Below are 27148 nucleotides of genomic sequence, written 5' to 3' on the forward strand. Positions count from 1 at the left end.
AGGCCAAGCACGCTTAACTGTGGAGTTCTTTCGAGATGGGCTACCGAAAAACAAGATGCACCTTGTTGATATAGGTAGTACCAATCAATCCATTTAAGCCCTCTTCAACTGTGTAATCCCATACCTACACAGTCTCAGAATCATCCCAGTTGACCTTCCCCGGGCGGTGTGGGATTGCACGAGCTTACCCGGTGTTTCCCCTTACGGATCACGGGACTACTGACTGTCACAATCACCCCCCCTTACGGGGTCCGACGTCCTCGTCGACCACACTTCCGGCTGGGTCAAGGCTCTGATACCATTTGTAACGTCCCCGCTTCAAGCCTCCATTGGGCCCTTCCACCCACGGAATGAATGGCTCTTATACACGAGTACGCCACTCTGGCTGCTTCCTGTATTGATGACTGACCCTACAGACCAACACGAGTGTTTCTAACATGCTTTGTCCTCACTCGCACGCTTCCTGGGAAAACTTCCCAGGAGGTCACCCATCCTTAAATTGCTCCAGGCCAAGCACGCTTAACTGTGGAGTTCTTTCGAGATGGGCTACCGAAAAACAAGATGCACCTTGTTGATATAGGTAGTACCAATCAATCCATTTAAGCCCTCTTCAACTGTGTAATCCCATACCTACACAGTCTCAGAATCATCCCAGTTGACCTTCCCCAGGCGGTGTGGGATTGCACAGCTTACCCGGTGTTTCCCCTTACGGATCACGGGACTACTGACTGTCACAATCACCCCCCCTTACGGGGTCCGACGTCCTCGTCGACCACACTTCCGGCTGGGTCAAGGCTCTGATACCATTTGTAACGTCCCCGCTTCAAGCTTCCATTGGGCCCTTCCACCCACGGAATGAATGGCTCTTATACACGAGTACGCCACTCTGGCTGCTTCCTGTATTGATGACTGACCCTACAGACCAACACGAGTGTTTCTAACATGCTTTGTCCTCACTCGCACGCTTCCTGGGAAAACTTCCCAGGAGGTCACCCATCCTTAAATTGCTCCAGGCCAAGCACGCTTAACTGTGGAGTTCTTTCGAGATGGGCTACCGAAAAACAAGATGCACCTTGTTGATATAGGTAGTACCAATCAATCCATTTAAGCCCTCTTCAACTGTGTAATCCCATACCTACACAGTCTCAGAATCATCCCAGTTGACCTTCCCCAGGCGGTGTGGGATTGCACAGCTTACCCGGTGTTTCCCCTTACGGATCACGGGACTACTGACTGTCACAATCACCCCCCCTTACGGGGTCCGACGTCCTCGTCGACCACACTTCCGGCTGGGTCAAGGCTCTGATACCATTTGTAACGTCCCCGCTTCAAGCCTCCATTGGGCCCTTCCACCCACGGAATGAATGGCTCTTATACACGAGTACGCCACTCTGGCTGCTTCCTGTATTGATGACTGACCCTACAGACCAACACGAGTGTTTCTAACATGCTTTGTCCTCACTCGCACGCTTCCTGGGAAAACTTCCCAGGAGGTCACCCATCCTTAAATTGCTCCAGGCCAAGCACGCTTAACTGTGGAGTTCTTTCGAGATGGGCTACCGAAAAACAAGATGCACCTTGTTGATATAGGTAGTACCAATCAATCCATTTAAGCCCTCTTCAACTGTGTAATCCCATACCTACACAGTCTCAGAATCATCCCAGTTGACCTTCCCCAGGCGGTGTGGGATTGCACAGCTTACCCGGTGTTTCCCCTTACGGATCACGGGACTACTGACTGTCACATTAGAGGCGGAGCTCCCTAAGAACTTCAAAATGCCCGAAATGGCAGCTTATACCGGGAACTCCGATCCTAGCGACCACTTGTCACGGTTCAACCGTGTCATGACGGTCATGAGGGTCAGCAATGACGCCAAATGTCTGTGCTTCCCACTTACCCTAAGTGGGTCCGCGGAGGAATGGTTCAAAAAACTGGAACCGGGATCCGTGGGCTGTTGGAACAAACTACAGACCAACTTCCGGAGACAGTTTGTCGCCGCAAGAAAGGTCAATCTGGATGTTAGTGCCTTGACTAATATCAAGCAACTGCCCACCGAGACCTTGAAGAATTATATAAAGAGGTTCCGAGAGGAAGCCTCGAAAACCAAGAAAGTTGACGACGGACAACAGCTTGCACTTCTCCAAGTAGGCATCTGCACTGGGACTCCTTTCTGGAATGAACTGCAGCAAGAAGGAGCTGCCAGCCTTCAGGACTTCCAGAAGAGAGTCCAAAAATATATCAACCTCGAAGAAGCCCAAATCGTGGCTTATGGAGGATACTATCCCACAGGGATAGCAGGGTACATGCCCGGAGTATCGACCTCAGGCACTGCCCCGACCGCCACTCCACAAGCAAGTGGCATAAAATTCTCTGCTACCCCCAGATATAGCCAGGGCCAGGCCTTGGCACCAGCGTCATCCCATTTCGGCAACCCGTCCGGAGTGAATAGACAGGCCCCTTCGCATTCTGCTCCGCCGCTAGTCCGTGTGCCCTTCCTGTGGTTCGAGGAGTAAAAGGTCCGCCAAGGGCAGCACCCGGACGGGAGAGAAGCGCCAGAAAAGGGGGTACACCCCCCACTATACTCAATACACGGAGTTGTCGGACTCCCAAGAGCGTGTGTACTTTGCTACTAGGCAAAATACACACTACCGGAGACCACAACTGTTGTACAAGGATAGCTCCCGGAAAGATCCGAGTAAGAGATGCGAGTACCACCTCTACGAGTGGATCAAAAATAGGTTGCCCCACCTCAATCCGGGCCAGGCGACTGCGGGTATGCCTCAGGGAACACCGGGGGGTACAGCAGGGGCATTGGCTCCAGCTGCTCCCACGGGCGACGCCCAGCATATCCCCGGTCTGCCGCCTCAGCCTAATGGGAGGGTAGCTATGATATCCGGAGGTCCCCATATCGGAGGAACTACTCGCAAGGAGCTTAAGCGATATGCAGGGGCCGCGAAACACAATGAGGTGTGGGAAGTTACTCAACTCCCAGCTCAAAGGCCCCGGTTGCTGGACCAACCCGTCACATTCACGGAAGAAGACGCCAAGACGGTGCGCTTCCCTCATCATGATCCTTTGGTCATAGAGACCCCCATCGCGAATAAAGTGGTGGCTAGAGTCTTAATTGACAATGGAAGTTCCGTGAACCTACTCTTCAAGGAAGCCTTCACCGCGATAGGCTTGACGGACCGGGACCTCTCACCCAGTGGGTCCCAGCTCACAGGGTTTAATGGGACGACACTTATCCCAATGGTAAAAGTAAGGCTCCCAGTCACCTTGTGCCCGGACACCCCCCAGAGCACATTTAAATACTGCACTTTCGTAGTGGTGGACTGTCCGACAGCCTATAACGCGATCCTCAGCCGACCGGCCCTGGTAGACTTTGGCGCAGTCACCTCGATTCGGCACCTGTGCCTGAAGTTCCCAACCTGGGAGGCCGGGATCGGAACGATGAGGGGAAACTAGGAGAAGCAAGACAATGTTATAATGTCGCAACCCACCTGCCCGTGCCAATGGTCCGGGAGTCAGCTGAGCCAGAAGTGGTTGAAGAGGATGAGTTGGACCCCTGTGTGGGGTCCGAAAGAATTGTGGAACCAATGGAGGACGTCGAAGAAGTATCAGTGTGCGACCTCGACTCCACCAAAGTACTCCGGCTAGGGAAGAACCTAGATCCGGAGGAAAAAGAAAAAAAAATAAAAACACTGAAGGGAGCCATCGACATATTTGCATGGCGCCAAGAAGACATGACTGGCATAAGCCCTCATGTCATCACCCACGTACTCAACGTCAATCCGGACATGCCCCCCGTCCAGCAAAAGCGAAGCCCGCTCGACTCGGTGAAAGCCGAAGCTCTGCAGAAAGAGGTGGACAAGCTTTTGACTAACGGCATGATCCGCGACGTATACTATTTGGAGTGGCTGGCCAATCCGGTTCTGGTGCCCAAGCCGAACGGAACTTGGCAAGTTTGTATAGATTTCACAGATCTAAACAAAGCTTGTCCAAAGGACTGCTTCCCGCTGCCCAGGATCGACCAGATGGTAGATGCCACTTCTGGATTCAAACTGCTATCCTTCATGGACGCCTATGCTGGGTACAACCAAATAAAAATGCATAAGGAAGACCAGGAGTGCACTAGCTTCAGGACCGATAAGGGGGTATACTGTTACTTAGTCATGCCCTTCGGACTGAAAAACGCCGGAGCAACCTATCAGAGAATGGTTAACCGGATGTTTAAAGGCCTCCTGGGACGAAATATGGAGGTTTATGTAGACGACATGCTCGTCAAATCCAAGGCATGCAACAGCCATGCAAGCGACTTGGAAGAATGCTTCGAAGTGGTCCGAAGATACGGCATGAAGCTCAACCCAAAGAAATGCACCTTTGGGGTCAAATCAGGAAAGTTCCTGGGCTTCATCGTCAGTCAAAGGGGGATTGAGGCAAATCCGGAAAAAATCCAGGCTCTCCTGAGCATGCCATCCCCCAAAAAGCATAAAGATGTGCAGAGCCTGACTGGAAAGGTAGCTGCTTTAAGCCGCTTCATCTCACGGTCCACGGACAAGTGCATACCCTTCTTTCAACGTGTTAAAGAAGTGCCAAAAGTTCGAATGGTCGGACGAGTGCGAGGAGGCATTCAAAAAGCTAAAAGAGCACATGGCCAAGCCTCCTATCTTATCAAAACCTGTCCTCAGAGAAGACCTATTTCTTTATTTGGCTGTCTCCGAACACGCGGTCAGCGCTGCCCTAGTCCGGGAAGAAGAGAAAACTCAGCATCCCGTGTACTATGTCAACAAGCGCATGATAGGAGCCAAAACAAGATACCTAGTCATTGAAAAGCTGTTTTTTGCCTCCTGATGGCGTCAAGGAAGTTGAGGCCATACTTCCAAGCACATCCGATCAAAATTCTGACCAACCACCCGCTCCGGCAAGTCCTCCAAAAACCTGAAGCGTCCGGAAGGCTCCTCAAGTGGGCAATGGAGCTAAGTCAATTCGACTTGCACTACATGCCCCGAATTTCTATAAAAGGCCAAGCCTTGGCGGACTTCATTACTGAATGCAACGAAACCGAGGCAACCGCGAATATGCAGGCACCGCCAATCCTCACATGGAGAGTATTTGTGGACGGAGCCTCCAATGAAAACGGTTCTGGAGCCAGAGTAGCGATGATATCACCAACCGGACTGCGACTCCAGGCGGCCCTACGGTTTGACTTCGCAGCTTCAAACAATGAGGCCGAATATGAAGCCCTAAGAGCAGGGCTGAAATTAGCAAAAGCTGTAGGAGCCAAAAGAGTGGAAGTCTATAGTGATTCCCAACTGGTCGTAAACCAGGTATTCGGAGAATATTAAACACGCGGCGAGCGAATGGCCGCGTACGTAACAATAGTCCGGGAGCTGCTCCACGAGTTCACGGACTACAAAATAGAAAGAATCTCCCGGGAAAAGAACGCTCACGCGGACTGTCTGGCTAAGTTAGCCTCAGATAGCGAAATCGAAGAGCTGGGGGTAGTACCAGTGGAACGGTTGGCAGAGCCAAGCATCAAAATAAAAGAGACCACGATAACGGTTGGGCAAGAACCCAGCTGCATGGTCCCCATCATAAAATACATAACAAAAGGTGAGTTGCCCCAAGAAAGGGCACTGTCGCGGAAGATTCAGTATAACGCTCATCGTTATGTAATGATGGATCAAATTCTCTACTGAAGAGGACTCAGCATGCCTTATTTAAGGTGTGTATCGGACCCTTAAGCTAGACAAATCATGCTAGAGGTCCACAAAGGGTTCTGTGGAGATCATACGGGAGGACCCAGTCTCTCAAAGAAAATACTGAGACAAGGGTACTTCTGGCCAACAATGAAAAAAGATTGCATAGACTACGTCCAAAAGTGTGATTCGTGTCAAAGGTTCGTGAACATACCGAGAGCTCCTCCAAATGAAATCACCCTGATGACTAGTCCCTGGCCCTTCGCGGTATGGGGAATAGATCTTATTGGGTCCCTGCCAACAGGAAAAGGAGGAGTAAAGTATGCAATAGTAGCAGTAGACTACTTCACCAAATGGACGAAGGCTGAGCCCATGAAGACAACAACTGCTAAAAAAGCACTGGACTTTTTTATTAAAAACATAGTGTGTCGATATGGCTTGCCTCACAAAATAGTCTCTGACAATGGAAAGCAATTCGATTGTGAGGAATTTACTGACTTCTGCAACAAACACGGAGTAGTGAAAAGCTTCTTCGCGGTGGCCAGACCTCAAACAAACGGTCAAGCGGAAGCAGTCAATAAAATCCTAAAGGTCACCTTGAAGAAAAAGCTGCTGGCCTGCAAAAACAACTGGCCTGAAGAGTTGCCAAGAGTGTTATGGGCCTACCGGACGACCCCCAGAACCACGACCGGTCACTCGCCTTTTTCAATGGCGTACGGTTGTGAAGCGATGGTCCCGGTAGAAACGTTATTCCCATCCCACAGGAGAACGACTTACGATCCAGCCACGAATCAAGCTTTGCTTCAAGAGGCTTTGGATCAGGTCGAAGAACTTCGGGATGAGTCTCAAATACGGATGGCAGCTTATCAAAAGAAGGTGACCAAGTATTTTAACTCTAAGGTTAAAAATAGAAAATTTGCTATTGGGGATATGGTCCTAAGAAGAGTCTTCCCAGCCACCCAGGAACCCGGAGTGGGGGTACTTGGGCCAAATTGGGAAGGACCATATGAAATCGAGGACGAAATCGGCTCCGGCACTTACAAGCTAAAAAGAATGGATGGAACCATTGTGCCAAGAGCCTGGAATGCTTATCACCTCAGAAAATATTACCAATAGCCAAAAATGTAACTTAGACTTTGTTTAAAGAGTTTGTACCGTCCAAATGTATACCTCCTCCACATGTTGAATAAAACTGAGTGCCTTAAAAACAAAGTTTATATGCCACTCAGGGGGGTACTAGGGTATACCGCACGGACAGACAGCAAACAAACTAAGTAAAATATCCTGACCCAAAGGGCAGGTCAAAAAAAAAAGAAGTATGCACAAAAATAAAAAGCATAAGTATAAAAATCCTGATCCAAAGGACAAGTCAAAAAAGAGAAATATGTGCGTCAAAAGAGATCACATATAAATATCCTAGCCCAAAGGGCAGATCAAAATATATACAAATGGCCCGGGGACAGGCCTTAGAAATTGTCTCCCCTTTAAATAAAAAACAGCTACATAAATGTATTGTCTCAAAGTAGCTGTATGTAAACAAATATATATAAAAAGAAAAAAATAATAATAAGAGAAGTGGGTGAAATCCTGGTTGTACTGGATTAATCTCGAGCGGCCTAGTCAATGCGCGGAGGAAGGCGAGGTCCGATGCGTGCCTCTACCATGGCATCAAGCTTCTTCTTCTTCTCCCGGAATTTGGCGATCATCTCTTCAGGTTTGGGATAGAAGGTTAGCTTGATATTTTGGTCATTGGTAGACCAAGCCATGAAGACTCCATCATCGAAGCGCTTAGGGCACCGGCCACAGGAAACGGGAGAAAGAAGCTCAGCTCTTTTCGCCTTCTTTGAGGCTTCTTCCTTGAAGTCCCTGAGCTCCTTCAGCTCCGCGGCTAGAGCGGCCCTGGACTTTAAGTTTGCCTGGTGAGTTTCCTCTAAGGATCTCACCTTGGCAACCATCTCGTCCAAGGCTTCCCTGGCCTCCCGGAGCTCCCGCTTGGCCTTTGCAGCGGCCTCACCTTCCGCCCTCAGCTCCTCTTGATGCTTGGCCTCCAGCCTGTCTCTCCGCAGGGCCTCATCCCGGATCATCGCCTCCGCCTGGGCTTCCCTCCGCTTAGCCTCCTCCTCGTTGGCTTTGGCAGCAGCCTCCTGGCACTCAGCAGCTTCCTCGTAAAGCTGCCTCTCCGCAGTAAGATCCTGAAGGACCTTCTTGACTTCGTTCATGTCCCCAAAGTCAGACAGAACGAAGCCATGGTTGATTATGTTCTTGGAGAGGCGGCCAGCTTCAGCAGCAAGCTAAACAACAATACAAGTATAAGAAAGAATCTCAAAAAAAACAAAAGAATAAGGGGCAAAACAAAATCACACAGCACTTACCACATTGAGGGAGTGGCTGAGATCCTGGACTTGGAAGATGGAGTTCAGGGAGGCACAAGTAGCGAACCGTTTAAGCGCGCACCTGGTAAACTGAGACGCAAACTCGCCAGTCATCTCCGCGGCGAAGGGAGCCAAGGTGGGCCTAAGGAAGCGACGGAACCAGTCCGATAAGGGGTCCAAATTTAGGTCCCACGGATCCTGGTACTCCGGGTTGTTGATGGTTTCTTGCACCTCAACCCGCAGAACCCTCCTAAGGACTTCCACCTCAGCAAACCCCCGGGAGTATTAATCCATGGTGTAGTTATGCTTAGCTATCCGGAGCTCCTACCTCGCCTCGTCTCTAGGAACCGGAGTCAGGACAATGTTGGGAGGGGCAGTATGCTCTTCCATGGGAGAGACCCCACCATCAAGGTCATGGGCCGGAGTATCAGCTCTCCGAGGCCGCTTGGGCTCCTCCTGGGCAATCATTTTGCCCTTATGCTTGCGAATCAGAGCAATTTCTTGCTCTTCTTCACCTTTTTCAACTTCCTCAGGAAGAGCCCGGAGCCCTCCTGCACCTTCTTTAACTTCCTCAGAAAAGCCCCATTGCTTTTCTTGACTTTCTCCCGGCAGCACCTCCTCATCATCCACTAAATCAATAGTGTCTGGAGGAGCGCTGGAAGAAATCTTTAGAGCAGGGGCCAGCGGGGAAGAAGTAAAGGTAGGAGGAGCCTCAGGAGTGTGAACCCAAGCGAGCTGATCAAAAATGGCGTCCATGGAGATACCTGCTACAACAAAAGAAAGCAAGTGTTAGAACATCCGTGGGAAACCACCGACACAAGATATGGCAAATAAGCTAGTCCTACCCTGACTCTCTAATTCGGCCCTAGCAAAGTTCCGAATTTTTATGCTGGCAGCATCATCTCTGAGATAGTTGTTCGAAGGCCGGAACCAGCTGGATGTAATGTAAGCTGAAGGACCTAAGGGAACCGGCTCCGGAGGACTAGAACCCATCCGGGACCAACCTAGGAAATCTCCTAAGTTTGAAAAATAAAATTCCTTCAAATGATCTCCCCACCGGGTCGAGGGCATCCTAAACCTATACAGACGCTCGTCGAACCCTACGGGCCTAAGACTAGCATACTCGCCAACAAAAGGAACATAATGAACTACCAAAGGAGACTTACCGCCGGTGCCAGAAGTGCTGGCACCAGGAGCCCCAGTGTTCGGCTCTAGAACCAAAGGCTGTGGCCTGGGAGCCCTTCTCTCCGTTGAATCCCCAATGTGAAGGGGCTTCCCGGCAATCGCCTGACTCATTCTCTCCACCGGGCTCCCCACGCGGAGCGTCCTCCCGGAAGCCGCCTGGGCCTTAGAGTACGCCTTCTCCTGGGCCTTCCGGTAGAGATACTCCTGGTATTTCTTCTCTGCCGTGGCAATGATCTCGTCCCGGAAGGTCTTCTCCGCGACCGGCGCCCTCACATTGGGACAGATGACCCGGGAAAGGTTAGAGTCCTCCACGGATTGATGCGGAAGGATGAGTGTTGCCTTCCTGCAGTTCTCCGTAGTGACCAGACCCCCGACGTCAAGATCGACCCGGTCGTAAGAGGCAAAGGCCTGGGCTCTCCGAAGAAAAGCCTGAGTAGGGGCAGTCCGTTCATAGGGGGGAATCCTCACCCACTCGGTAAGGAGCTCTGGATGGTCCACTGCCCGGAACCCGGAGGAGAAGAAAAAGTGATGGCGATACTCCTTAACGTGAGTTTGCCTGTTATACGGGACCACCCCTTCGTTAGCAGGGTGGGCCCGGAACCCATAAAAACCGTCCTTAAGTTTGTCCCCCTTCTTGGGGACGGAAACAAGTTCATAAAAATACAAAATTTCCGCCAGGCGAGGAGGTCCCCATCCCCGGGCGGAATAAAAAATAAATAAGCCTGAAAGCAGGCGGTATGCTTGGGGAATAAGTTGGTATGGCGCAAGGCCGACAAAAACTAGAAAATTAACAAAATAATCCTAAAGAGGAAGCATGGCCCCGGCCATCAGATGCATTTGGCTCCAGGCCCCGAAGCCGCCGTAGTTGTGGTTGGGCGTCTCCGCGTCGCAGGGTGGCCGATGGTAGGTCCCTGAGGTGGAAGGCTTGATTCCAGCAACCTCCACAATGTTCTCCAATTGATGGGGACAGGTCAGGGTGGAGTAAAGCTCCGCCACCTCCCATCCGGTCGCCCGGGACTTATACCCCTCCTGGGCAACGGGTCCCTGGGAGACCTCCTCAAGGGTAGCCATGCGCTTACCACTTTTCTTCGATGACTTTGAGCCAGAAGCAGACATTTTTCTATTCTGTAAAAAGAGTAAGATTCCAGCAGTTAGGCCCCATACCAAGCCCTAAATTAAGAAAAAGGGAATGGGTGTCTCCTAACCGCTAGAAAGAGGCCCCCTCTGGACACGTGTCACACAGGAAACCCTGGAAGGATTCCCTGGACAAGAGTCGGGTGCAATGAATTCACAGAAGACGGCTTTACGCGATAAAGAAAACAGAAAGAAAAAAGTCTGTCCTATGCCCTAAGCAACCATTATACGAAGAAGGTATGGCCTTCTACACAAAAGAAAATATTAACAATAGAGGGGTGACAAAAGCAATCCTATCACTAGAGCAGTAAACTGAAACAGACTATATGAAGGATTTAAACACTTGCATGCCCAGAAATTTCGAATGCAAACCCAGAAAAGAACAAACAGATAAGTAATAGCATGCCATTCAATAATAAAGCAAAGGATGCAAAAAACTTACGATGAAGTGTTGAACTGGGGGTCCTGCTGCGAGTCGAGTAAAGACAAGAAGGACTGATAGCAACGAGCGAAGAAGAACTGGAAAAATCGCAAAGTGTTTAATGGCCTTGTTCTAGGTCTGAGAATTTTCTCTCTAGGATATTTGAGCAAAGTTGGCAAGAAATGGGAAGTAACCGAAATGAAGAAAAGGTGGTGGCTTTTATAGGCAAGAATGCATGAGGAACAGGCGTCATCACCTACCAATCGAACGGTGGGGGAAGCGCACGATTCAAATGCTCAAAGATCAACAGACCAGATCCATTTACAATAAAGGCGGTGGAAACGCTTGAGTATCCGTCTGACACCATTAATGCGCCGTATCAATCAATGGGCGCGAAGCGAATCGACCCCTGCAAAAAGTGAATCGCTGCATTAAAAGCCATCATTAAATACACCCTCATGCGCTCAAAGCTCATGCCAAGAAACCGAGGAGTCAACCGGAGGCACTTGAACAAGCCTTGTTTCATTTTTCAAATAAACAAGGCTTGGGGGTAAATGTTGCCCCTAATTTTGCCCAATATACGTGGACCAATCAGACAGGGACACGTGGATCAAGCAATTCACAATATTTGCTAAGTCTTTATGCCATAAGGTAACGTCCAGGACGTAGGTCCCGGAGAAGGCACATGGAACTCCGTGTGCTCCCGGAGACTAGAATAGCGCTAAGGCATCTCCACGAGGTGTCAGGTTTCTCCTGAGCAATCAAGTCGCATTAAATGCCGCATGGGAGGAAGCGTGTTGGGACTGCTACACGCAATAAAGTCTGACTCAAGACAACCTCCAACCAGCAGCGGCACAGTAATGATCATTTAAGTCTAGCGACGGCTACACTGTGAAGAGTCACGTCAATCAAAAGACAAAAAGGACATTCCACATTAAAACCCTACAGCACCTAGGGATTTGACCATGCATTACCCATGGTATATTCATTGGGAATACCCAACTTTATGGATACTTACAGATACACTTGTAAGGACAATTCTAGGGATCTCCCCACCAAAAACACTATAAATACCCCCTCAAAGCTCATTAAATGGGATCGAGAATCTTGGGCTGCATATGAGCAAGTAGAGTAAATACTCACCAAGAACATTATCTGTATTTATAAGGGTGAATCTCTCCCAAGTATATTCTCTGTATTAAAGACATTCATAAATAACAGAGACTCGTGGACTAAGGCTCATTAACGCCCCAACCACGTAAAAATCCTTCTCTCACTTTCTTACAGCTCAGTAATTTTATAATATTTTATTAGTTGCCGAAAATCTCGGTCAACACTTACATTGATGCAGCAGAATTAATGTCTCCTTCCACTCAGATCTCTAACCCTTGTATCCTTTTTGTCGCAAAGTATTATCAAGATCTGAGCCCGAATGTCCTTCTCTTTGTGTATGTGATCCTTCACAGTCTTCCAATCTATGATTGAGTTACCACTTGCAGTGTGTGGGCACTTACTCTATCACTGAGGTTCGAAATTTAGAAGAGGAAAAGAGAGGGAATGATTTTGGCCAATAGAAGAGAAAGGGAAGGCTCAGTTTTTCTGAAGAGAGAATTTTCTGTCAGAAGATTAATGAAAGTTATTATTTTTACTGAGCAATCACTTTCTATTTATAGGCAACTACTAGGTTTAGGTTAGGAATTATTTGGCATTAAAATAATGAAAATATCAATTTGAAAATCCACATAAGGTGGCCGGCCATGGTGTGTATTATGGGCCCCACTTGATTTTGCAGTTTTTACAAATTTTATTTCTATTTTCTCAAAAACGCCACTTTTCCAATTCTAACCATTAAAATACCAAAACTAATTATTTAATAACTAAAATATATTATTAAATAATATTGTCATTTAATTTAATTATTAATTAGACATATTAAGTCTATTAATAAATAAATAAACCTAGAATCTCTTTTCTTTACAATTTCGCCCCTGCTTAGTGAAAATTCACAAATTAGACATAGTCTAACTTTAGAATTATAATTGATTAATCACAAATCAATTATTGAGTCTTACAAGCAGTATGTTCTCAACTAGAATGGGGACCATGAATCTATATGCTGAGCTTCCAATAAGTGAACCGAATTTACTAAGTAAATTCATACTTATTAATTCTTCGTTGAATCCACTCTTAGAACTTAGAATTGCACTCTCAGACTTATATAGAGCATATTATATGTTCCACGATATAGATATGCTATCTCATTTAACCACTGTTATAATCTTATTGTGATCAAAGATCCTCTATATAGATGATCTACATCGAGATGGGATAATTTGACCGTTCTCACCCCTCAATGTATTTTGCCCCTTAAAACACTTAGCTACCTGTAAATGATGTTTAGTGATCTAAGAATTAGTCACTTAAACAAGAGCTCATCCATTTACTTCTATTTGCTAAGCTCGAAGGGAATCATCACTTGACTTCTATACACGAGTAGAAGCTATAGATTCCATATTTATGTTCAGCACTCCCACTCAATCATACTATCATGTTCCAAAAATATACGTATCACCCTGACCCAAAAGTAGGCTTAACTAGTAAATCAAAGAACATGAATAGTACTCCTGAGTTGAGCCTAAGCATATTAGGATTTAAATTCTTTTAATCTTAAGATCAACTACTGATATTGACTTGGAAAGATATAACGGTAAGTTTGTAATAGCTTAACTAAGTTGCAATATCGGTCCAGTCCAATGTATACTCCATACATTCAAAAATAGTATACTTTACTAATGTCCTGGAAAGAACATAACACTTACCCCAAGTGTAAGTACACATCATCGCTGATTATCACATTAGTGTAAATCCAAAACACTGATGAAACGGAACTTAGTCATTTGATTCATATAATCACAATTACATTCCACTGTGTTGACGATACTGTAATTGTGAATAAACATATGTTCTGGATTTAACTAATTTTGTGTATAAATGTAAAAAACTTATTAAACCATTAGCATGTAAAATTCATGCAAACATAAATAACTTCAAATTTCTTATATTCATAACTAATCAGATTGTAAAGAGTTTTATTTAGGCAATAAAACCCAACACCTAGATCAAATGATCTTAATCCTGATATGGTTAGGTTCAATCTCAAGAGTGTTATACGTGTTCTTTGATTTGTTAGTTAAGCCTACTTTTGGGTCAGGGTGATACGTACATTTTGGGAACACGGTATCGCAATTGAGTGGGAGCGCTAACATAAATATGGAATCTATAGCTTCTATCTGGCGAATAGAAAGTAAAGGATGATTTCCTTCGAGCTTAACCAAAAGAAAATAAATGGTGGAGATCTCATTTCACTTAGCTGAAATATCATTTATACAGGGTTAAGTGTTTTAAGGATAAAATACATTGAAGGGTGTTACGGTAATTTAATCCCTTTACAGTGTAAATCATCTATATAGAGGATCATTGACCACATTAGGGTTATAACAATGGATAACTAATGACGTGTCTATATCATGGAACATATAGAGCGTTCTATATGACTGAGAGTGCAATTCCAAGTTCTAACTGTGGATTGAATGAGAAATTAATAAGTTAGGGAATTTACTTGGTAAATTCGGTTCGACTTATTGGAAGCTCGGTTATATAGACCCATGGTCGCCATAGTAGTTGAGACCATACTTCTTGTAAGACTCACTTAATTGATTTTAGTTAATCAATTATAATTCTAAAGTTAGACTATGTCTACTTTATGAATTTTCACTAAGCAAGGGCGAAATTGTAAAGAAAAGAGATTCTAAGTTTATTTATTGATTAAGAGACTTTATATGTCTAAATTAATAAATATATTAAATGGCAATATTATTTAATAATTATTTTTAAGTTATTAAATAATTAGAATTGGCATTTGAATGGTTAAATTAGAAAATTGGCATTTTTGAGAAAATGGGAATGAAAAATAACAAAATGGGAAAGTTGCAAAGTGAGGCCCAATTTCCTATTCTGGTCGCCCACTATGCATAGGCCTTTACAATTTTATTTTATTTTTCATTATTTTAATGCCACACAATTCTAACCTAAACCTAGAGGGAATTCTATTAATAGAAAGTGTTGGCTTCAGGAAATAGACACAACATTGAACATAAGTTTCTCTTAGAAAAGCCATACACCACCTTCTCTCTCTTTTCTTCTCTCTGTAATTTCGAATTCCCTTGAGTGATGCGTAGTGCCCACACACATCAAGTGGTATCTCAATCATAGTATGTAAGACTATGGAAATTCTGCATCAAAGAAGGAGAAAAGAAGATCGAGATTCAAATCTTGATTCGGCTCTGCTACAGAAAGGAATCAAGGGCTAGGATCTGAATGGAAGGAGTCATATTATTCTGCTGCACCCACTGTAAGGTTTTCTTAAACTTTATATGTGTTTGTTTTCATTGTTTTAGAATTCATATTAGGGTGTTAATCAAACATACTTATTAGTAAATCTAGATCTTGGTAAAATTATTTCCAACAACTGGCACAAGAGCCATGGTAATGATTTACTTTCATGTAATATGAATTAAAACAATGTTTTATATGTTCTGTGTTGATTTGGATGGTTTCATGTTGGTTTATGTGCTTATGTGATGAATGTTAATGTTGTACGAAATTTTTCCATGAAAAATATTTTTTCAATTTTTTAAAATATTTTATTTGGATTCCTTGTGAAAAATTAAGCAATTTTCGTTTTTACGGAACTCAATTCCGATAAAAATTGAGAAAGATATGAGTTTTGGAATATTGGAAATCATGGCTGCTGCATGCAGCCTATCTTGGCAGCCCCTACAAATTGCGAATTTTGTAGGTTTTTTCCCCAAAAATCCAATTTTTTCATGGGATTGTTTCCCAAAATTCATTTTTCCATTTTTTAAATATTTCTAAATTGAAATATTTCCAATTTTAAATATTTTCAATTTGGAATTATTTCTAATTTTAAATATTTCCATTTTGGAATATTTCCAATTTTAAATATTTCCTATTATGGTCAGACTTAAAAAATTGTTAACTTCTTTAATATTTATTTATTATTTAATTATAAGATTAGATATTTTGATATTTAACATATTTTAAATTTAGAGATAACTTTATCTTTTTATTTAAAATATTATATTAAAATTATCTTATATGACAAATTAAATAATTAATAAATTTGAAATTAACATAGATATTTTATAGATATACTTAGCATAATGTTTTTTCAAATTCAAAAATTCGTTATTTTGTTAAATATTTAAAAATGATATTTTTTCTATATATATCATTTTTTCTTATTAGAAATTTATAAATCATATCTTAAATATTTAAATAACATAGATATTTTTGTAGAGATTTGAATATTGCTTAATTTGAGATATTTTGACATATAATTATGGTAATTAATATTCATTTATTATTTTATTCCTAAAATAATAATTATCTAACCAAATCTATTTTAAAATTGGTTTATTAAATTATAAGATCTGAAAGTGATATTGAAGATTCTTTCCTTTCAAATCATTGATCTTATTAGATATTTAATTTAATTTGATTCAAATAAACCTAGATATTTTAAAATTAGTTTCCTTTAGTTGGTTAGTTTAAGAATAATAATTTAATTATATTAATATCTTATTTTCAGATCTGTTACATGAACAATGTTTGTTTATTAATATTGTTTATTCAAAAATTTTTTAACAAACCTATTATTTATTTGATCTAAATTGCTATGATTAACTTGTTGACAGATCCAATGATCTGATTTTAATCATAGTCCAATTGACGATAGATCTTATAAATAATTTGTAACAGGTAAATTTTGTACTTCTTTGATCTGTGTAAACCTAGTAACACGATAGGGCCCATCCAAATCATTTGACCCGTGTGAGCCTATATGTTTGCTATTGGGCTTAGATGCATATAGGAAGCCCATTTAAGTTTTACTAAGTAAATGGACTAGGTTGCTAAAATAAATTTTGACATAAGTAAACTTATTTAGGCCCAATTAGATTTGGGCTTATTCAATGAATAACAATTGTTTATTTTAAGGTTAAATTCCTCTCTTTTGGGCCTTTTGTGAGAGTTGGGGGCCAACAGAAGTGGGTACGACATATTGAACCCAGCTCCCTCTCACATGAACTACCCCAATTGTGAAGGTCCATTTGCCTTATTTAAATAATTGTATTAGGTTAATTATATTAGTCTAACCTATTTGAAAATTGAATTAGCAACATAATTAACTTTTAAAATATATGAAATTTATTTTTCATGCAATATTTTAAAGTTAATTTTAAAAAACACTTAGTTAATGATATATATTCTAGATAGTTATTTCTAGTACTAATTATTATTTCTAATATTAAATAGGAAAATATCATTGATTGTGAAATTAATTGTTTCTTAATTAATTGTGGTACAATCTAAGTTTAGAATATTTTCCTAGTATTAAACTAGAATTAATAATTAAGTTTTCTCTACACTTAATTATTTATTTCTTGAATTTAATACATTTAATTAAATTGAAAATTTCAATATCTAAGTTGATTTTAATCACGATACTTAAATATTGATTGATTTCATGTTATTTAATTAAAGTTGAAAATTATCTTAAGTTTGGAATCTGATTTCAGAATAACTTAAAGCTGAATAGTTTTCAAAATATATTTTATTTTATTTTATTAATCATTTCTCAAAATTTCGAAATTACATTTCTTTAATGTAGAAATTTCGAATTTTATTTGAAAAATAGATTAAAGTTGAAAATTATTTATTTAATTTTGGACCAACTTAAATCAATGATTTTTCATTTAATGATTAATTAAAATAAATGAACTAAAATATATTATAATTATAAATTGAATTAATTAGTCTATGAAAGTCTAGACAGATATTATCTGTTTTGCTTGAAGTATTTTTCTAGTGTATTTAATTAAATAGAAAATTAATATTTAAGTTGATTTTTAATCATGATACTTAAATATTTGAAATTTTTTTAGATATTTAATTAAATAGGAAAATTATATTTTTTGTTGAAAATTAATTTTTATGAATTTTGGGCCAACATAAAATTAGAGTAATTTTCCAGGATTTTTTTTTTTTATTTTAAAGCATTTTCGAAAGTAGTATTCTTATACACTTCATTTTTGGAAATGCAATATATATTTATAAAAAATTAAATTTGAGTTGTAAATTAATTTTGAAACAACTTAAATTGAATAATTTTTTAAATATTTATGGAAATTATTACTAAGATGGAAATAATTCACGTTATTTTCATATCCATCTAAGTATAATTTATAAATATTAAATTAAAATTTATATTTCGAATTTTTCATTGTAAATTTGAAATTTAAATTAAATAAATATATATTTAAAATATATCGATTAAAATAAATATTTGAAGAAAATACAACCTTCATTAAAAAATGAGCTTTATTATTATTAGGATATTCAATCTCCATTGTTGGTTTTACATAGCTATTGTTTTAGTGAGTAATCCTCCCTAATGGAGGAACGTTCATTAGCAAGTTAGCACCGTTTAATCTCGAAAGATAAGTAATCTTGTTAGTTTTTTATATAGTTTTGATCACCCTAATGGGAGCGACTGTATAAGACTTGCAAGAATATGAAACAATGGTGGAAGCTCATAAGATAGAATAGCCTTGACTCTCGCCTAAACGGGACAACGCGATTCCAATTTTGATCAAATAAAAGGTTGCTAGAATGTTGATCATTTTAGATGAGCTGACAACTCTATTCAATGGATGGTAGCTTTGACTCTTGCCTAAACGGGACACTGATATCAGTTTGTTGAAAACCTTAGAAATTATTTAAGATTGTATGTTTTAGTATTTTCACTTGTCATTCCTACTTGCTACATGCTTCATAATTTCTAAATTGTGTATGAATTTGTATTGAACCATGTTATTTTTTGTTATTAAATTGTAGTTTAATTTCGAATCTTCATTGTTGGTCTAACTTGGCTTGTTTTTCTAATGAGATAAATCCCTAATGGACTTTCACCATTAGACTAACATAATAGTGTTAGATCTCGAAAGATAAATATTGTATATGCAACATCTGTTAGGTATTATGCCCTAAATAAAACTCCATTTCAATGTATTATATTTGATTCAACATCAATAAAGAAACAGAAGTATTTTTCATTCATTTGTGTATGTTTTGGTTCACTTTATCAATTCCTTGTCAATTTGATTTATAAATTCATCTTAAACCCTTTTCACATACTTGATCATGTTTATTGTGTTGACATCACATTGGAAAGTAAACATGACTATGTGAATAAAGTTTCCTAGATTTATCAGACACAGGGTTTTACTGATATGAAATATCTACAACAAGAGTTTACTTGTATTTGGAGAAATACTATGTTCTTTCCAGAACATTGGTTAAAGTAAAGCTTAGGTTGGATGCATGGAGTATGTATCGGAAGGGACCGATATTGAACTTTGACTTAGATTTAATTAAACTTACCGTAAAATCTATTCAAGTCAATATCGCCAAGTTGATCCTAGATCAAATGATCTTAATCTTGTTATGATTAGTCTCAATCTTGAAAGGCTATTCGTGTTCTTTGATTTGTTAGTTAAGCCTACTTTTAGGTGAGGGTGATACGTACATTTTGGGAACACGGTAGTGCAATTGAGTGGGAGCGCTAGCATAAACATGGAATCTATAGCTTCTATCTGGCGAATAGTAAGCAAAGGATGATCTCCTTCGAGATTGACCAAACAAAAATAAATGGTGGAGATCTCATTTCACATAAGCTGAAATATCATTTATACGGGGTCAAGTGTTTTAAGGATAAAATACATAGTAGGGTGTTACGGTAATCTAATCCCTTTACAGTGTAGATCATTCATATAGAGGATCATTGATTACATTAGGATTATAACAATGTATAACTAATGATGTGTCTATATGGTGGAACATATAGAGCATTCTATATACTGAGAGTGCAATTCTAAGTTCTATGCGTGGATTCAACGAAGAATTAATAAGTTAGTGAATTTTAGTGCTAAATTCTTGATCTACTTATTGGAAGCTCGGTTATATAGACCCATGGTCCCCCCACTAGTTGAGATAATATTGTTTGTAAGACTCATGTAATTGGTTTTGATTAATCAATTATAATTCACAAATTAGACTATGTCTACTTGTGAAATTTTCACTAAGTAAGGGCGAAATCGTAAAGAAAGAGTTAATAGGGGCATATTTGTTAATTATGATACTTTGTATGGTTCAATTAATGAATATGATAAATGAAAATATTATTTAATAATTATTTATAGTTATTAAATAGTTAGAATTGGCATTTAAATGGTTGAATTAGGAAATTGGCATTTTTGAGATAATTAGATACAAAAGGTGTTAAAATTGCAAAATTGCAAAAAGCAAGGCCCAATCCACTAAGCCATGGTCGGCCACCTTTGTAGGCTTTTTAAGTTGATATTTTCATTAATTTAATGTCAAATAATTCAAACCTAACCCTAGTGGAATGCTATAAATAGATAGTGAAGGCTTCAGGAAAATCACACTTCACACTTTCTGAATCAGAAAAACCTGAGCCTCCTCTCTCTTCTCTATCCGCCACTCTCTCTCTCTCTCTTCTTCCTTCATATTTCAAACCTACCTTAGTGATTAGAGTAGTGCCCACACACAGCAAGCAATACCTCAATCATAGTGAGGAAGATCGTGAAGAAAGATCATCAGCAAAGGAGATACAGCATCAAGGATTCAGAGAAAGAGATCCAGGTTCAGATCTTGATAATACTCGCTACGAATGGATTCAAGGGTTAGAGATCTGAACGGAAGGAGTCATTTAATTCCGCTGCACCCAATGTAAGGTTTCTTAAACTTTATATGTGTTTAATTTATCGTTTTAGAAAGTTCTTATTTAGGATGTTAATAAACATACTTGTGAGTAGATCTAAGATCCTGGTAAAATATTTCCAACGACTGGCCTCAGAGCCATGGTAATTGATTTACTTACAAGAAATTTGGACTTTAAAACGATTGTTTGTTTGTTTTTGGATGGTATCATGTTGTATTGAGTGTTATTTGATGATTGATTGATCTTTGTAAATTTTCGTGAAAAATAATTGCGATTCTGTTTCTGGAATTATTTTTATTGGATAGTATGGAAAAAATTAAGCAAGTTAGCCTTTTACAGAACTCAATTTTGATTTTATTTGAATTAGTTATGAATTTTTGAAGATTTGAAAAAATCGGGGCTGCGCTGAAATTTTTCTGCGATCGCGAAAACTGTCCGTACAGTTCACAATTTTTTCGTTTTTCTTCGATTTTTCATGCTTTTTCATGGAATTAACTTCCGATTTTTGTATAGTTTTGTATTTATACTATTACTATTCCTAATTCAATTCTAATTATCATTTTGAATTAATTTAATATTCTTTAAATTTAATTCAAGATATTAGTGTAATTTGAATTTGAATAGAATTAGTATCTATCTTCTTGCTTAAAAATCTATCTTATTTTAAAATTTGATTATATCTTATCTTATTTTAAATTTAAAATAAGATAATTATAATCATGTAATTTTTAAATGATATAAGCTAATTTTTTAAATTTTGTTATTTTATTTATTTAAATTACATTTAAAATTTGAAAAAGATATTCATTTATCTTTTCTAATTTTTTATTTAATTTTATTTATAAAATAACATTTAAAATTTAAAAGTAGTTAGCAAATTTTTGAAATATTTAGGTTGGTTGAAACCTAATTTTTCAAAATTGTAGGTTTAATTTTAAATTTAAATATTTAATTAAATTTCGAAATTTTTTTAAAATTTTCGAATTTTTTTTTTTTTAATTATTTTCGAAATTAATTATTTAATTTAAAATTAAATAAATCCTACATCCAACTATCCAACTAACCTTGTTGCAGGAGTATGTATTTTAGCTTATGTGTAAGTTTTCAAAACCTATTATTACTTCATTTCAAATAGCCATGGTTACCTTTTGCCAGATCTAATGATCTGATGGCTCCCTTGGTCAAGATAATAATTTGTAACAGGTATATTTACAATCTTCTTTCATCTTTGTATGACCTAGCAACATGATAGGACCCATCCAAAGTGTGCCTGTGTGAGCCTATGTGTTTACTTTTATTATAGATGCATATAGGTTGTTGTTGCTAAAATAAATTATCATAGTTCTTGATAGAATTTATTTAGGCCCATTTAGTTTTTGGGCCTATTTAATTAATAACAGTTGTTCTTATTAAGGTTAAATTCCTCTCTTTTGGGCCTTGTGTGAGAGTTGGGAGCCATAGAAGTGGGTACGGCATACTGAACCCAGCCCCCCCTCACATGAACCACCCCAATTGTGAAGGCCCATTTGCTTGATTTGAATGACTGTACTAGGTTAATTACACTAGTTTAACCTAATTAAAATTGATTAGCAACATAATTAATTTCATTTATTTTGAAATTAATTTAGAAAATCATAGTTTAAAGAATTTTATATTCTAAGCTAAACTATATGTATTTTCTTGTATTTAATTAAATATAGAATTATGACCATCTAGATTCTTTCTGAAGCTTAATTTTAATTTTTTCATTAAATATTCCTATTTAAGTTGATATTTAGTTATCTACAACTAACCAACTTAAATCTGAATATCTTTTGAATTTAAAATTTCAAAATTAAGTTGAGGAATTTTAGGCATTGGTTATTAAGATTCTTTAGAAATTTTTTAAGTTAATATCTTTTCGAATATTAACTTAAAATTGAATATCTTCAAACTAAGTGGTTACAACTTAATTTTAAATTTAATTAAATCAGATTTGAAAGATATTTAAGTTGATTTTTTAGATTCTTCTAAAACAACTTAAACAAGATATTTTCAAATTTGTTCCATTTAATATTCAAATTTATTTTTTGAATTTAATTAATAATTGAAAATTAATCAAAGTTGATTTTTTTTTTATAAATTTTGATTTGTAATTTTTCATTATAATATTATGGAACTTGTTCGATATTCATTTGAATTTATTTTTCAAATTTAAATAATAATTGAAAATTAATTAAAGTTGATTTTTTTTATTTAAACCAACTTTAGTTTGTAATTTTTCATTATTATAATATCGAATTAAAATGATTATACAAAATACGTATAATATTTTTTAAATAATGAGCTTTTAATCAAGAGACATTCGATCTCCATTGTGGGTTTTACACCGCGTTTGTTTTAGTGAGTAATCCTCCCTAATGGAGGAACGTTCATTAGCAATTTCGCACCGTTTAACCTCGCATGATAAGTAGTTTGTAAGTGTTTTGTATGGTATAGATCACCCTAATGGTGGCGACCATACTTGACTTGCAAATTATGAAACAATGGGTGGAGCTCATAAGATAGAATTGCCTTGACTCTCACCTAAACGGGACAACGCTGAATTCCAATCTTGATCGAATAAAAGGTTGCTAGAATGGTTACCATTTTAGATGAGCTGACAACTCTATTCAATGGATGATACTTTGACTCTCTCCTAAACGGGACACTGTATCAGTTTGTTGAAATACCTTGGAAAATAAACTATGTTAGAATTAGTATTTCTATAGCATATGTCATTACTTGTTATTTTCTAAATTGTGTATGAATTTATGAGCCAAAACCTTACTTCTGTTTTATTGATGTGTTGTAGTGTCATTATGAATAACCCTCACCCCGATCCTCTCTTAGTTACTATCTTAGCAAAAGAACTCTATAGTGTGAAAATGCATCCTGGTAGTTGCATTAACTCGCACCTGTTGATGATGAATCTGAAGTTCCAAAAGGCAAATCTACTAGGAATTGATTTATCAAGAGAACAATGGGTCCAACTTATCCTTAATAGTCTTCCTCCGGAGTATAATGAATTTGTTATCTCTTACATGATCAACAATTCTAACTCCTCCGACATGGACAAGCTCGAAGCAGAATTACGAGCCCATGAACGGAACTTGATTGCAATGGGTCCCCCTGGGTTTGCAATCAATAATCGAAGGAAAAGGACTAGGTATGAAGGATCTAGCAAAACTGCTTCTTCAAGTACAATTATCAGACATAATCTTCTATGTTCGAATTGTAATGGAAAGGGTCATCATGAAGAACGATGTCCGAGGCTTCTAAACAATTCAAACGAAGGTAATGCTTTTGTCTTTGAATCATGTGTTTTAGAGAATGACAAATCCATCTGGATTGTTTATTCTGGGTCTACTAACCATGTATGTTCTTCACTGCACTTGCTTGAAACTTGGGAAAATCTCCTTCCAGGAGAGTTACAGCTTAAAGTTGGCAATGGCAAATTAGTATCGGTGAAAGCTACAGGAAAAGCCCGCATCAAGTTTCAACAAAGATTTTTAATTTTAGAAAATGTTTTATTTATTCCAAACTTTAGTAGAAACTTGATTAGTGTCTCATGTTTGCAAACACAATCTTAAATATTGAATGAGTACAAATTGTTCAATTTTTCGTAATGGATTTCAAATATGTGTTGCTATAATGGAACAAGGGCTTTATGTTTTAAGACCGAGTACTCAAATCTCACTAAATAGTGAACTTTTCAGTGTAGCTAGACCTAGAAACCTAAAAAGAAAAGAGATTGATAATGATGATCAAACTTATCTATGGCATTTACGTTTAGGTCATATAGGCTTTGATAGACTCAATAGGCTCACCAAAGACAGTCCATTGAAAAATGTCGTCTTAGGTGAACTGCCAGTATGCGAGTCCTGCCTAGAAGGAAAAATGACTAAACGTTCTTTCTCTGCAAAGGGAGAGCGTGCCAAAATCCTTCTAGGGTTAGTGCATTCCGATGTCTGCGGACCTTTGAATGTCAAAGCCCGAGGTGGTTATGAGTATTTTGTCACTTTCATTGACGATTTCTCTAGATATAGTTTTCTTTACCTAATGCAAAAGAAATCTGAAACGTTTGAAAAGTTTCAGGAGTTTCATGCTTTGGCCCAAAACCAATTAGGTAAATCATTAAAGATCTTGCGAACTGATAGGGGTGGAGAATATATGGATATGCAGTTCAAAGATCATTTAATTGAACTTGGAATTGAATCCCAATACACTGCCCCAGCCACTCCACAACAAAATGGAGTTGCAGAAAGAAGAAATCGCACTCTTTTGGAAATGGTTAGGTCTATGCTGAGTTATTCAACTCTATCTACGTCCTTCTGGGGATATGCTATATAGATGGGAAATGACATTCTAAATGTTGTTCCATCTAAAGCAGTCCCTAAGACACCCGTCGAACTTTGGAATGGTCGAACACCTAGTTTACGCGATTACAGAATTTGGGGTTGCCCTGCTCATGTCTTAAGAAAGAAAGAGGGCAAACTTGAATCACGTACCGAAGTATGCATGTTTGTCGGAAATTCTAAAGAGACTAGGGGTGGACTATTTTATAGTCACAAGGATAACAAAGTGTTTGTTTCTACAAATGCTACTTTCCTTGAAGAGAACTATATTAAAGACTATAAACCGAAAAGTAAAGTTGTTCTAGAGGAATTGCTATAAGATATAAGTCCTTCCAATGTTCTGTCCTCTTCCACACGTGAAGAAGACAATCCCACTCCCTCAGTTGAACAAACTGAGAAATCTACTACTAAAGTTTCTGTTCAGAAGACAACCGTACCTCGTTGTAGTGGGAGGGTTTCAACAAAACCTGCTCGTTATGGCTTGGATTGTGAAATCAATATGGTTGTAGGTGACGATATTGATGACGATCCATTAACCTATAAACAGGCAATGGCTAGTCCGCAACGGAAATGATGGTCAGCCAGCATTGATTCAGAAATGGATTCCATAAAAAAGAACAAAGTCTGGGAATATGTAGACGCACCTGACGACTATCATCCGATAGGATGCAAGTGGGTTTACAAGAAGAAAAGAGGAGCTGGAGGCGAAGTCGAAACTTTTAAAGCTAGACTTGTAGCCAAGGGTTATACCCAAAGAGAAGGCCTGGACTATGACGAAACTTTTAGTCCTGTTGCCATGCTCAAATCCATCCAAATTCTTCTCTCCATAGCTGCTGCTTTCGATTATGAAATCTGGCGGATGGATGTCAAGACTGCCTTCCTTAATGGGGTACTTGATGAAACCATCTATATGGAGCAACCAGAAGGTTATGTTCTTCCTGGGCAGGAAAAGAAAGTTTGCAAGTTAAACAGGTCTATCTATGGACTTAAGCAAGCTTCTCGCTCATGGAACAAGAGGTTTGATGAAATCATCAAGACCTACGGCTTTCTTCAGAATGAAGATGAACCTTGTGTTTACCAACTCAAGGAAGACCAAATAGTAGTATTCCTGGTCCTTTATGTTGATGACATTTTGATCATTGGAAACAATGTCAAGAAAATGACTCACATAAAGGAATGGCTCAACACTCAATTCGATATGAAAGATTTGGGTGAAGCAGCCTATGTTCTTGGTATTCAGATTATAAGAAACCGGAAGAACAGATCTCTTGCTCTCTCTCAAACAACCTACATAGACAAAGTCTTAGAGAGATTCTCCATGAGCAACACCAATGGGGCAAACATGCCTTCTAGATATGGTATTCGTCTATCTAAGGAATAGTCTCCGACTGATCCTCAAGAGATAGAGGACATGGCAAAAATTCCTTATGCCTCTGCAGTTGGAAGTCTAATGTATGCAATGTTATGCACTAGACCTGACATCTGTTATGCTGTTGGAATCGTGAGCAGGTATCAGTCTAATCCAGGACAAGAACATTGGAATGCAGTTAAGTATATTTTGAAATACTTAAAGAGTACAAGGAATATTGTGTTAGTCTACAAGGGTGGTGCTTTAAATCCCATAGGCTACACTGATTCAGATTTCCAGGCAAGTCTTGAAGACAGGAAATCTACATTTGGAATGGTGTTTACTCTTGGGGGTGGAGCAGTGGTTTGGAGAAGTGCTAAACAAACAGCGATATCGGACTCAACTATGGAAGCTGAATACATAGTAGCAGCCGAAGCTGCTAAAGAACTTGTCTGGCTAAGAAAGTTCTTCACCAGCATAGGAGTTGTTCCTGGAATGGAAAAGCCTCTGGTACTACTCTGTGATAATAATGGAGCAATAGCAAACAGCAAAGAACCTCGAAGCCACAAGAGAAGCAAACACATTGAAATTTTCACCAAGTAAGGGCGAAATTGTAAAGAAAGAGTTAATAGGGGCATATTTGTTTATTATGATACTTTGTATGGTTCAATTAATAAATATGATAAATGAAAATATTATTTAATAATTATTTATAGTTATTAAATAGTT

The sequence above is a fragment of the Cannabis sativa genome, unplaced genomic scaffold (genome assembly GCF_029168945.1).
Source record: "Cannabis sativa cultivar Pink pepper isolate KNU-18-1 unplaced genomic scaffold, ASM2916894v1 Contig7, whole genome shotgun sequence".
Lineage (NCBI taxonomy): Eukaryota > Viridiplantae > Streptophyta > Magnoliopsida > Rosales > Cannabaceae > Cannabis > Cannabis sativa.